The sequence below is a fragment of the Octopus sinensis genome, linkage group LG27 (genome assembly GCF_006345805.1).
Source record: "Octopus sinensis linkage group LG27, ASM634580v1, whole genome shotgun sequence".
NCBI classification, from domain to species: Eukaryota; Metazoa; Mollusca; class Cephalopoda; order Octopoda; family Octopodidae; genus Octopus; species Octopus sinensis.
In genome coordinates, this window is record NC_043023.1 from 17,810,422 (window position 1) to 17,825,421 (window position 15,000).

The 15,000-nt window shown below is 36.4% G+C and overlaps 1 protein-coding gene and 1 long non-coding RNA gene across 2 annotated transcripts in view; one reads left to right on the top strand and one right to left on the bottom strand.

Annotated features, from left to right (window-relative positions):
• Nucleotides 1–15,000, top strand: part of LOC115225268 (adhesion G-protein coupled receptor G6-like) — a 1,160,637-nt gene that overhangs the window by 246,461 nt on the left and 899,176 nt on the right. The window lies entirely within an intron of this gene.
• LOC118768118 overlaps nucleotides 10,195–15,000 on the bottom strand; it is a 16,458-nt gene continuing 11,652 nt past the window's right edge. The window contains exons 2-3 of the long non-coding RNA XR_005003991.1: nucleotides 12,757–12,766; nucleotides 10,195–10,396 (exon numbers count right to left, since the gene is read on the bottom strand). This is a non-coding gene — a long non-coding RNA (uncharacterized LOC118768118). The remainder of the gene's footprint in view (nucleotides 10,397–12,756; nucleotides 12,767–15,000) is intronic.

Here is a 15,000-nt window from a genome sequence, read left to right on the forward strand (position 1 = left end):
GTGATTTATGCTTTTGTAGAATGAACTCCTTTATAAAATCTGTGAATGTCATTAAAATTTTCTGACAACTGATGTTGCTGTGTTTACCTCGCCATAACCTAGCGGTTGGGAAAAGACACTGATAATACTGGAAACTAGCAGGCTTGTGGGGTCATCAGGAGAAACTACACACACACACGCACAGACACACATATATATATATACACACATACTTATATATATGTGTATATATATATAATATATATATATTATATATATATATATATATATAATATATATATATATATACACATACATATCTATATATCTATCTATCTATATATATTATAATATATATAATATATATATATATAATCCTCCCACGTAAATTCCAGTTCAAAGCTATTACAGAAGAACCTGAAACACAAAGACACCTCAGGGAGAGAATGGCACTGGAAAAAATGAAAATGGAAATAGAACTTCTGAAATTGAGGGCCCAAACGAATGAGGATAAAATAAAATCCACCGATGAAGATATCAACGAAGAAATTCGCAAAATGACCCAAGGCCCAGATCAAGAGAAGTTCTCCAAACTATGGAAAGAGGACTGTGAAAAAGAAGAACTAAAATCTCTCCAACGCTGGGAGAAAAGCGCCACTTGGTTCTCAGACTATGAAGCCGTCTTTCAAACAGAGCACGCCTCCAACAACCCTTTCCAGAAAATAAGAAAACCAAAACAACACCCAAACACCGATACACACCTGTCTAAAAATCGGAACCTTCACTACTATCAAAAAAAGAATACAGGACCTAACCCTAACTCTGTAAGCAGCCAGCGATACAATATCAGGAATACCCCCACTTCAAGCAGAGAAAGGATAAATCAACACCCACAGCATAGACAGTGCAACCTCATCCCCACCCAAAGGAGTTACCAACGAAATCTTCGTCCCATTAACCGGTTAAACAACCATGCACAACAAACCCACACCACTTGCAATGATTACCAACGAAGGCCCCTAGAACACCACACCCGAATATGGGATATCGGGATGCTCTCCTCAATACTGCTCCAAGAACACACACCATAAATCACAACAGGAGACCCCTAATCAACAAAGAACAACTATATACTAGCTACCGTCCCAACCACCGATTCCTTTTTTAGACCCATACGCAAACACAGAGACACAAGATAGCACCAAACAAGCAGGAGGAACCAAAAGTAATAAAAATTATTAATCTAACTCACAAGGAACTAACAGCAAACCAAATAAACATACTTTCCAAAGGACTCAAGTTTACACCCCCCCACAACACCCCAACTACAATGAAATGAAAGAAGACATCGCAGAATTCTGCAGAAAATTAAGACTTACTGAGGAGCTATACGATAAATACAACGAGGACGAATCGTTAGCCAGAAATAGGAGTAACTACACCCCCTCGAAAGGTAAGAATAAAACACTTGATGATTTCTGTGACCACATATCAAATTACCCATATCAACATATGCACAAACAAAAACACAAACCAAACTTCAGCAAAAAGAATGGGCTGAGTTGAACAAATTAAAACTAGATAAAACAATAACAATCAAAGAGGCCGATAAAGGGAGTGCTGTTGTCTTAATGGATACGACATTTTCATAACTTTGGTACTTTCTATGCTGGAAGACACAATATACTATGAAAAGGCACAAAACTACAGTCAACAAAAAATAATGAGGGAACTAAAATCCATATTAAACCCATACAAAGCAGGGCTAACCGACAAAGAATATGATTAGATGACCAATTTCACAAGTAAAACTAGCCAATTCTACGGTATACCTAAGATCCACAAAGTGAAAAAATAAGCAACGCATGCAAGATAGCTACAGACAAAATAATTAAAGTCCCTAATCCTAATGACCTCAAATTGAGATCCATAATAGCAGGTCCCGCATGCGAAACCCACCGCCTCAGTAACTTTTTAGACACCCTGTTAAAACCACTCCTCAAACATGTCAAAAGCTATATAAGGGACGACTTAGATATGCTCAATCACCTACCGAATACTATAAACAAAAACACCATACTGGTATCCTTCGATGTAGTCAACCTCTACTCCAATATCCCCCACAACCTAGGACTAGAGGCAATCCAATTCTGGCTAGAGAATCACGCCAACGAACTACCACACCGCATCAAAAAAGAATTTGTGATAGAAGGGGTTAAATTCATCCTGGAAAATAACTTCTTCGCCTTCAATGACAACTTCTACCGACAAAAATCGGGGACTGCGATGGGTACACGAATGGCCCCCTCCTTTGCCAACCTAGTCATAGGATACCTAGAGATCAGTCTGTATCGTAATGTTCTAGAAAGATATGGCAGCCCTTTCTCCATCTACATAGAAAACAACTGGAAGAGATATCTAGATGACTGTTTCATCCTTTGGCATAAAAATATAGAAAAACTCATAGAATTCCAGAAAATTTTAAACGGACTGGACGTAAACATCCAATTCACGATGGAATATAGCCAACAACAACTCCCCTTCCTCGATATCCTCATTAAGAAAGCTAATAATATAATAGAAACAGACATATACTATAAGCCTACAGACTCTAAGCAATATCTTCCATTCAATTCATGCCACCCCAGACACACCAGGATGAATATCCCCTTCAATCTAGCAAAAAGGATATGCACTATAGTCTCTAACGCAAACACCAGAGACACACGACTACAAGAACTAAAAGATACCCTAATCACCAGGAACTATCCACCTTCACTTATTGACAAATGCATTCAACGTGCCCTTCAACTTAACATCAAGGAACTGAGACATCCCAAATCAAAGAAAAACTTACAACCAAAAGCCTTACCATACATCTCCACACACAACCCTCTCAATAACGAAGCCTTCGACACCATCCTCCACAACATACCCCTCCTAAAAAAAGACCACAGAATGAACACAATCCTCCAAACACACACGATCATAAAAAGCAAAAGACAGCCTAGATCCATGAAAAGTCTCCTTACACAAGCCCGAATTCACTCTTCAACACAGAAGCCGACAGTAAAAAAATGTGGAAGACCCAATTGCGGGATATGCGACTATCTAATCGAGGGTTCTGAGTTCTCCTTCAAACAGGGACAACGTTTTAGTGAAAAGCAACTTCACATGTGCTTCGGAGAACCTAATATACTCACTAACCTGCTCCGGGTGTCAAGAGCAGTACATAGGCCAAACAAAAATGGTTTGCGTAAACGAATGGCCCTGCACAGATCCCAGATAAAAATTCCCCAAAACAGAAAAATAGCTTTTAGCCAACACATAGATACTTGCGCCAACAAAAAAACACCAAACTTCAGAATTTTCCCCCTCTACCAATTTAGGGACGATACAACCTCGAGACAACGAATAAGTAAAGAAAATCTCTTTATTACAAAATACAAGCCACTTCTTAACGGGTCTACGACAAACAATTAATATACCTCAACTTTAGAATAAAAGAAAAAATATATATACACACACAAATACTACACTCCATAGAATCCATTACTAATCAGCCCCTTCATAGCTATATTTACACCCATTCATATTCTCCCTTCTCTGTTTTTTTCTTCTTCTTCTTCTTCCTCTTCTTCTTCATCATCATCGTTATCATCATCATCGGCATCATCATCATCGCCACCATCATCACCACCATCTTCTCCTTCTCCTCCTTCTTCTTCTTCTTCTTCATCATCATCGTTATCATCATCATCGTCGTCATAATCATCACCACCATCACCATCATCGTCATCTTCTCCTTCTCCTTCTCCTTCTTCTTCTTCTTCTCTTCTTCTCCACCCCCTACCCCTTAAGTTTGTCACTAATGTTTTTTAGTATAACACCTACGCTAATTCTATAAACAAGCCTGTCAATAAAATATTCTCCTGAATTGAACTGAGACTGCCAGCCGCCACTGACCATTCAAAATACGACCATCAGGGCACTCCCAGATTCTCCCACCCCCCTTTCCTCACCAGCCTTCCCTCTACTACCCTACCAAGAACTCACAACTACCTCGAACACACAAGTGCAAACAAGGGAGTCAGAGAAAGGCAGAATGCCACTTAAATCTGAACACTACTATATAAATATTCTTTTAAAAAAACTTTTCTTCTAATTTTTCTAAATTTAATTATTTAATCGTTACAGTTGAAAAGGTCTCAAAATGACCGAAACCGGTACTGAAATGTTCACTATAAAATTATTTTAGCATTTTCTATTTTTTACTTGTTTTTTCATATATATATATATATATACATATATATATATATATACATATATATACTTGGCGGTTGGCGAAATACCGACAGAATACGTACAAAGAGTTGATTTATTTGACTAAAGGTGATGCTCCACCTTGGCCGCAATCACATTACTGAAATCCATTTTAATCCCGGTTATCTCTGCTAATATCTCTCCTAATATGTGTGTGTGTGTGTGTATTCAATGAAACTTTCACTGATATTCAAAAGCAGAAATGTTATAATTTCTAAATCTCTCTAAAGTAGAGATACAACAGCAGTACTGGGTATTAATATTTATTGACAAACAAACGTGGTAGTCTAGAGAAGTAGGACGAATGCTGCTGTTGATGAGCTCCGAGACGGGATCGCATCTAACTAGCTACATGACGCGCGAATCTGCGTGCATAAACCTTCGAAGAGGGGAAGTCATCGATTTCCCTCTGCTGGTTTCACACTCACTGACCGGTTTCGGGGTAATTACTCTTTATCAATGTGGAGCAGCAGGGTTCAGTAGGGGTCACTTTTAACCTCTGTTTGAAGATTCTATTCAGTGAAACACATTCCCCGACTTTCAGAAATAGAAACGTTATTATTTCAAAATCTCAGCAGTAAGAGGTATTAATAGATATTGCCAAACTAACTTGGCAGTCCAGAGAAATAGAACGAATGCTGAACAGAGGTCAACAGCGACCTCTGCTGGCCTCGGCTGCTCCACATTGATAAGGAGCAACTACCCCGAAACCGGTCTGTTGATGCCAAGCCAGCAAGGGGAAGCTGATAACCTATCCCGTTCGAAGGTTTATGGACGCAGGCTTGTGCATTATATAGCTAGCTAGAGGCTATCTGAGCTAATCAACAGCAGAATTGGTCCTATATCTATGGACTACCTCTTAGTTTGGCAATAAATAAGTATCAGTTGAACGCTGCCGTCGATGTAATCGACTAATTCCCTCCTCACAAAACGATGTTATATATATATATATATATATATATATATATATATATATATATATATATATATGTATATATATGTATGTATATATATATAAATATATATATATATATATGTGTGTGTGTGTTGTGTGTGTGTATGTATGTATGTATGTATGTATATATATATATATATATGTATGTATGTTATTTTGGTTGTCGTTTTCATAAATAGTCAACATTTTAATGTCCTAAAGTTGATGAACCAACTAATGTGCTTTTCCATTTTCTTATTTGCAATGTATATATAAATATATATATATATATATATATATATATATATAGTGATATGGAGGTCAGTTGAGAAACAAGTGCTTGTGGCCTGGTTTCGTGGGTTGGCGCCAGGCAGACGGATAAAGCCTTTGTCCTGTCGGTTTCTAGAGAGATTAATGGGTTTGGAAGAGATATCTGACCCTTTTCCGGTCAAGGAAAGTTTAAGAAACCACCCTGTAATATTCGACGAGCTGGGTTTGTTAGTCAGTTGGCATCGGGATCAGTTTGGGAACAGGTCAGTTCTGGCTGAGACAGTGAGATGGCAACAGGGCCTTTTGGCAGTTCTGCCTGAGACAGCAAAAGGGCCGGAAGAGACAGTCAGTTGGCAAGGGATAGCAGTCGATGCGAGGGTGGTGATGGCGAGAGGCAACGACAACGTTGAGAAAGACATACACAGAGGATTGAGGAGGTGAGGGAGATTGCGGCGTGAAGGCATGGATTGCTGTATAGTAGGAGTTTGTAACTAGAAAATGTAACGGTATGTTTTGTTTATATTTTAATGTGAAATGTAAAAGAAACGAGATTGTGACGTAAGCTGCAATCTGTTGTAAAGAACTAAAAAGAATTGTGACAAAAAAGAGAAGGAAAAGAGGAAGAAAAGAAATGAGATTATAAAGAACATTGTGAATTATGTTAAAGGGAAAAAGAAAGAAAGAGAAAGACTTTAATGTTGAAATTTTTCGAACTATATTGCATCAATTTGAACTGTTTTGATTGTCTGCGGACTTGGTGTATCGTGCATGCCTTTGATTGTTTTCGAACGACGTGTTATATTTAAATGCATTGGTTGTCTTTCATTTTAATTCTGTTGCATGTTATTTTCTTTAATGTATCTGCTATGTATCACATTTTATTTGATGTCGTATAAACTGTTCTTAAATGTAAGCAAATTGCCTTCCACCGTGTCTCTCTTCCCCCTGTTGTTGTTGTTGTTATCTCCGGTCGCCGGTTCCAGTTCGCTGCCATCTCCCACCACCGTTTCCTCTCTGTGTGGCGGATTCCCGTTTGACTGAGCTGGTCAATCGTCGTCGCTCGACTTAGTAGGGTCTCGGGTTCGAGTTTGAGAGACGGCAGGTACGTAACAACATATATATATATATATATATATATATATAGATATATATATGTATATATATATATATATGTGTGTGTTTATATATATGTATTATATATATATATATATATGTATGTATATATATATATATATATGTATGTATGTATATTATATATATAAATATATATATATATATATATATATATGACATGTGTACCTGTGTGTGTTATACTCTCTTATTCTTCATTCCTTTACTTGTTTCAGTCATTTGACTGCGACCATGCTAAAGTACCGCCTTTAGTCGAACAAATGGACCCCATATCTTATTCTTTGTAAGCCTAGTACTTATTCGGTCGTTTACATTGCCGAACCGCCAGGTTACGGGGACGTAAACACACCAGCATCGGCTATTAAGCGACGGTGAGTGGGACAAGCCCAGATAGACAAACACACACACACACACACACACACTCATATATATATATACACGATGGGTTTCTTTCAGTTTCCCTCTACCAAATCTACTCACAAGGCCTTAGTCGGACGGTGTCATGCAGTGGTACTAAAGCCGGAACCATTTGGTTGGAAAGCAAGCTTCTTACCACAAAGCCACTCTGTGTACGTGTGTATATTGTGTGGGGGTATGTATGTGTACATGTATATATTTACATACAGTCTCTCCTGATATTATGAGCAGGAGAGAATATCCCGAGTTCTCTTTATGGCAATAAGGCACATGACCTGAAATAGTGTGTGGAGAGATTTAGTTTATTACATCGACCACAGTGTTCAATTGATACTTATTTTATCGACCCCGAGTGGGTTAAAAGCAAAATCGTTCTGGACGGAGTTTGAAATAAGACTGTAACGTTGCACGAAATGTTGCTGGGCGTTTTGTCCGGCGGGCCAAAGATTGTGGTAACTCGTCGACCTTGTCAGAGGTAATAACATAACAACAGAAGCAAGGAAGATTTTACTAACTTTGACATTGCGAGTATTCCATTATAGGTATAATTTTGCTTTGGGTATTGCCTGGATCTGTCTGACACTTGCCCTGGACCTCCACAATTCTGTTGAATGTTGATTTAGTATAATTTACCAAGGCTGGCAGGTGACATCCACACATCATATCTTTATTGTTACTGAGGTAGCTGAAATTATAAACAAAGCCCTAAGTGAAAATACTTGAGAGGTAAAGAGAAGCCGCTGTTGTATTTGACAAGAAAGAAGGATAAAATAATTCCAGCAAGAATATAAAAATAACGACATTCATGTTTCGTTCCAGAAGATGTTGATAACAGCAATAAATTGATGTGGTTTCTGGTGGAAACCGAAAATATGTTAATTTCCTACTCTCTTATAGCTTATGTCTTGAATAATAAAAGTTAATTTAAACAAGGAGAATATTTAGAACCACGTAAACCGATCCCTTTAAATGATGGATTAGGGGCGGTTTGGTGCCAGAAATTAGATGGGGGAAATTCGGTGCCTCAGGTATTGAGTAAAACATTTTGGACGAAATTTTCTGTCGCTAAAGCCTTGAATGAAGATGAATCAGGGGAGATCTGAACCTATAACAGGAAGGCATTAAAGTAAACTTAACTCACCATCCTGTGTAATAGAGAGAAGAACTGCGTAAATCACAATTTTTTTTTAAATCGTTGACGCGAACAAAATTTATTTCACCAGGAGTGAATCATATATATCTTATTTTTTGGTTTTAGTTTTTCTTCTTATTTAAATACGGCGATAAGTATACAAATGTTACTTTGATAGAAAGTATTAAAACTTGCTCAAAAATAAGAATTCATGTTATTATTTTGAAGGAATATCAATTTCTCAGTTATCAGGGAATTAATTAAATCTACGTAGAATGCAGAGAGTGTATCTTCTTTGATGAGAGACAATTGAAACTTTTAAGACATGCGTAATATAATAAAACATAATCAGTAGACAGCGGACATAATAGAAAGTTTTGAGGTGTAGAGGATATAGAGGATATACGAAATATAGATGGCATGCGATATAGATAAAATACTGCATATAGCTGATATAGATGGCATGTTGGATATCGACGACATACTGGTTATAAATGGCATACTGTATATAAATGACATACATAGTATAGATGACATGTGGATATAAGTGATATGCTAGATATGGAAAATATACAAGTTGCAGATGGCAGACGATATACAGACGTAGATGACATGCTTGATGATTTATTTACTATAGATGATATACAAAATGTTGATGGCATACTATATTTTTATGCAATCTATAAATACTAGAATGTTTAATAGATATCGTAAAACATTAAGAACTAAGTACACCCTCACCTCGACGTAAAACCATCCGTACTTACGACTACAAAAAGTAAATGCATCATTCAAGACGTTGTTCGTTGTTATCGTAAGATATATGACGAAAAAAGAAAAGAACTATTCAAAGCTCAACATGTTCCTCGAAACACCGTCGACCTCAATCCAAGAACAAAACTGTGAAGAATGAAAATTTCTTGTCAGGTGAACTTTTTCAAAGAAACAAGTTTTTTGCCATTGTATATATGCGGAATTTCCTTTGTATTAATTTTTACATTAATTTTAGATTGTATTTTTCTTTAAAGTACAATAGAGTACAAATGCCTTTTTCACTTTATGCACAATAAATATGGATGAAATATTTGTGTTTTATAGCTTTATAATCCGTTGCAATGAAAATAGTGTTGACAAATAAATCCGACATACGACCAGATTGACTTAGCGTCTGTCGTAAGTCGAGGACAAGGTGTAATTATATACTATTCCCCTGATATTTTTCGGCAAATTTTTAACCTAATTTAAAAGTAACTTTACTTTCTCACCCGTTTCATCGCATTTGGTGAGAGACACTAAATCATTCACTAAAACTCTATGTGTAACACAAAAAATATCAACATGCATTAGTGAAATAAGATAACAGCTGCTCACACAGACCTAGATTCAGAAGTGGCTTTTATCTTTCAAAGCTATTAACTGCCATATGACATATCTTCTAAGTAAACATTTGATCTAACTTTCACGCGCGTAAATAATTCATGTTTTACAGTGATTTTTACAAATGATTCAAATTTGTTATAAACTCTAAGCAGTTTAAGAGTAATTTATATTTTTCGGCACTTGGAATATGGTACGAAGGAATGACTCCTTCACTAAAGTTGCACCGAGCCGTCACCACAACTTAGATAAATAAGATTATAGCTGCCTACTCACACAGAGCTGATTGACACAAATAGCAGACTAAAACAACCCATCCACTTATTGTTCTGTCACATGACAAATCTACAGGACTAAATCATTCACGTAACTTTTACGCGTGACTATCACAAGATTGTAATAGACGGCCGCAACAGATACCAGCTCAAAGATCCCCTTACCATACCACTTGACCATATTCAACCAATCAATCTGTACTTGACTGATTGTGATTTGAGACGCATTCTTTCTATAAAAGTAAACGATTTCTAGGAATATTTCGCGACACAGCTCCACGTTTCTCATAAATTACACTTTTGAAAATCAAAAAATGTGAAGCCAGTTAAATGTGTATACACAGAAAACGTCCCATCAGAATACGACTGTGAGGCCGTTGGTTATACGTAAGCAAAATTACGTTTGTGATGGACAGGTTGAACATTCTAACGTTATATGTAACGTTTTACTTTGTTTTACTCTCTAACCTTATATATAACTTTTTAATTCTGGCATCTATTTCTGTTTCTTCTGTTTGCTTTGTCTCTCTTTTCTCGCCTTCCCTCTGTCGTTTTCTCCTTCCACTACTAACATTTTCCTCTGTTTGCTTCTTGTCCTTCTACATTCCACCATTCTCTTCTCTCCTCCCACTACCACGTAACCGGTGATCATTCGCATCTCTCTCATCCATTTCCTTTTCCCCCTCGCCGTTGGCTCCATCAAAAGTGTACAATATAATAGTTAAAGGCACAGCATTTTTATGATGTCTTAGATGATCACTTATGAGAAATTAGCTGCGAATTTTCCGTTTGGCGTATTTTTATTGTGTGTATGTATGAATGTATGTACGTATATATATAAATATATATATTTAATATTTAAAAAAATAAATAAAAATGAAAAAAAAATAATAAAAATATATAAAAAATAAATATATAAATAAAAAATAAATTAATTAATTAATAATTTTAATTTTAAATTTAAATAATTTAAATTTTTAAATTTTATATTTTATATATTATATTAATCATTTTGATTTTTATGTTTTGGTTTATGTTTTTCATTTTTTTATTTGCCTAATAGTGGTTTTATCTCTAATTTAATTTATGAATATATATACACACACACACATATATATATATATATATATTTCAATAGGTGAATGAATTATCCTATGTTTATCGTCAGCATGGAAAATTCGTTGAACCGATACCAGGGTAGCAAATTCGCGTCAGAAACACGGTTGAAGCGACCTGTCCAAGGGTAGAAACTCCGGACATCTGTGGAGGTCTATATCGCGACGATTGTGTGCTTTACCTCCAAAATGTCTCAAACCAAAAAATACAGAAGGTTAAATATAGGTTAGTTAGGTTTTTTGGTAGACTGGGCTTGCACATCCTTTTTGACGATGAATTAACTAAAGGCAACTTCTTAGACATTACCCTCAATTTACAAAATAACTCATACTTCCCTTACCATAAACCCTCCACATATCTTAAGTATATTAGCCTTTACAGTAATCATGCCAAGCCCGTTACCGATAATTTAGCCAAAAACATATCTTTGAGACTTTCTAAATTATCTGCCAATGTTGACATCTTTAACCAAAAGGCAGGCTTTTATAACGCCGCCTTGGCAAATGCCGGCTATAAGGAGAAAGTGTCATACATATATTCAGCTCATTCTAAACCAGATACAATAATTACTTGTAATAGGAATAGTAGTTTTAACTCTAATAGTGCCAGCAACACTATGCAAAATATAAATTCTTTTCGGACCAAGGGAGGTATGCGCCGTTCAACCCCAAATTTTCAACCCAGTAATTTTCCCCTTACTTTCACAAATAACTCTACGTACAAGTCAAAGGCCACTAAGAACTCTATCTGGTTCGTAATACCTTTAGGTAAACAAATTAAATCGAACCTTCCCTTACAGTTCCGTGAAGCCGTCGCTAGGAACTTTCCCAGAAATTCTAGATATTATTCTACTATCAATTCCCACATAGTAAGAATCGCCTTCTCTAACACTAGAAATCTTTCACAAATTATATCTTCTCACAATACCAAGCTGATAAATAGAGATTCTTCACCCGGGAGTTCCTACATAAATCTTACTAATTCCAAGCCATCATACAGTCATACTAATAGGAATAGTATTAATAGTAATAGCAATGGTAGTAGCGACAGTGTTAACAATGATAATATTAATAATAGTATCAATCGTGTTAATAACAATGGTAATGTTGATAATGATAACAATAACGGAGAAATTACTGATTGTATTACCATTAAAAATAATAACAATAATACGAATAGTGGAGTTGCTAGCGCTAATAATAATAGTAACAACAATCATAGCAATAAAAACTTCGTTTCGATCTCGGAGGACAACCCCAACAGAATTAAATTTTTGTCTAGTAATTCTAAGATCGAGAATTCTATTTACCAGTGTAGAATCTCCTCTGGTACCGATGTCTTCTTCTATATAGGAGCGTCCTCTTCCCAGTTATCCAAGATAATTTCAAACCATTATTCAACATTCAGGGATAGTAAAAAACGACATAGTACAGGCTAAGTAAATTAGTTTGGCGTCTAAAAGACGATAATATAGATTTCAAGTTAGATTGGTTCATACTGTCTGTATCCTTTCCTTTTGATAAGGGCAGGAGATTTTGTAACATTTGCAACTCTGAGCTCTTCCATATCCTCTTCTCTAAGGTTCCCCTTGTAAACACACTCATAGAGAAATCCTAAAAATGTATGCACTGGCAGAAACATACTTTTTACTCTTACAAATGATTACGATAGCCATCTAGCTTTGAACAAATAGCTTAAAATACACTCCACTTCAATAGTGAAATTCTTTCCTAAGCCTTTGAACATTCTTAATCAACATACCCTTCCCTTTCCACTGGTTCCCAACCTATCATTCCTTTAACCCTTCTCTTCCTACTATCTAACTTAGAGGTCAAATCTTCTAACGGTTTTTTTTTTAAAATCACTTATTGTCGTTTTGTTTACCATGTAGGCATTCATCAGAAATTCTGTTTGTCTTGTTGCCGAGAGAGGGTCCCTTTCTTTCCTGATGAGAAGATTGCATCATACACCCTTTATTCCTTTGGAATGAAACCATGTGGTCTTCGAAACATATGTCGAGAGTAAAGAAATTTTGTTAACATCTTCGTTCGACTCCATTCTTTCATTTATTCATATATATATATATATATATATATATATATATATATATGTGTGTCGTCTGTAGTACATGTATACGAAAGAGAAGCACCATTAATTTCGCACCTACAAAGCGATTAGCAGCAATGTCACCTCGTCAGTGTCAAATGGCTGAAGACGCATAACCTCTCTGGAAACTGGAGGAAGAAATACGCAACGGTTACTTGGTTTTGTAAAGAAGAAATAAATTATCGATGCTGCGGGCAGGACTGGATTAGCATGATGGTGTTGTCTCCATACATCGGCTTTGCTCTTGACGATATTCGAAGGAACTGTGGTAGGACAATTCAACGAATGGAAAATTCCAAGTTTGAAGTAGGAAATGTCTTAGATGAGGGAATTGACTGAATATTTCTTTCTGGATCATTTCCTACTTCAAATTTGGAACATTGGGTTAAAAACGATTTTCGATACAAAAAATTCTAACGTTTATCGTGGGACACCAACCCAGTTCTGTAGACATAAAACTCAACCTACCATTCGCTTCGTCTATTTAAGGTTTTAATATTCCAAACAAAATATATGTGGACGCAAGTAAGGCTGTGTGGTTAAGGATTTTGTAACTGTTATTTTGAATTTGTTTCCAGAGCGTGAGCTTTAGGTAATTCTCTTTCACTATAGTTACCAACCAGCAAGCCAGACAGCCAGACAGCAAGCAAGCGACTAACAAGCTAGTGGACAAACATCCACCCACCTAGCCAGCAACCTATGAATTGTTATTTATATATATATATGTGTGTGTATGTATATATATATATACATATATGTATACATATATATCTATGCATGTATATATATACATATATGTATACATATATATACATATATATATATATATATATATATATATATATATATATATATATATATATATATATATATACATATATATATATATATATATACATATATATATATATACATATATATATATATATATATACAAACAGAATTGCCCGGCGATGCTCGGGGCTGAATTGCTTGAAAGTACTGTTAATGATTCCACTGAATTATGATGATTATTCAGGCAAATATTGATATAAGTTTACGGTGGGAGATAAGGACTTAACGATCAAACGTGTACCATTGCATTGTTTTGGGGGAACCAAATTTCTGATGACCATTATAGGGGCACCAACTTTAAGTTTGAGAAAGTGTGGTGGTAGTCCGGGGTGCTCAAAAGAATTGAGTACCTCTATTGGATAGTTGATGACGTCCTCTGGGTCAGGAGTTGTATCGATAGACTGATATACATAGACTTCCCAGGAATGAGTTTTAGCATTTCATCATTAATATGGTGAACAGTTTTATTCCTCGGGGCCAGAATAGCCCTTTGGCCAATCCAATCCATATTCTGATAATTAGCTTGTAGATCTGGGAACACTGCATCTCTGAGATCAGAAGGCGTTTTAACAATAGTACAAATGGAATCGATGGCAATATTACCATTTTCATCTCCTGGTATTTTGCCTTCGCCAAGTGCAAGGAGGGTGTGAGGAAATGCTGCTGATGTGATATTACGTCGCATATGAGCACACATATTGGTGTGAAGTTTGTGAGTCTTCACCAGTGGCCACAATGTGGATGACTTAAGACACGCACTTACTGCATCAGTTGTAGTCCCTTTGGGAATGACGGGAAGTGTTTGTCGGAAGTCCCCTGAGAGAAGAAGTGTTATGCCTCCCATGGAAGGTGAAGAGTGTTTGATGTCTGTGAGAGATCTATCTAGTGCCTCAAGAGCATGTATGTGGGCCATCGTGCATTCATCCCAAACGATAAGCTTGCATCGTCTGAAGATTTCTGCCTGATCGGAGCTGTTACCGATGTTGCAAGTTGGTGTCTCAGTCAAGCGGAAGCTTGAAAGTGGAGCGAGCTGTCCTGCCGCCTGGCAACAAAGTAGCCGCAATTCCAGATGATTCCACAGCTAGGGCAATGCCTTGTGTTTGCCT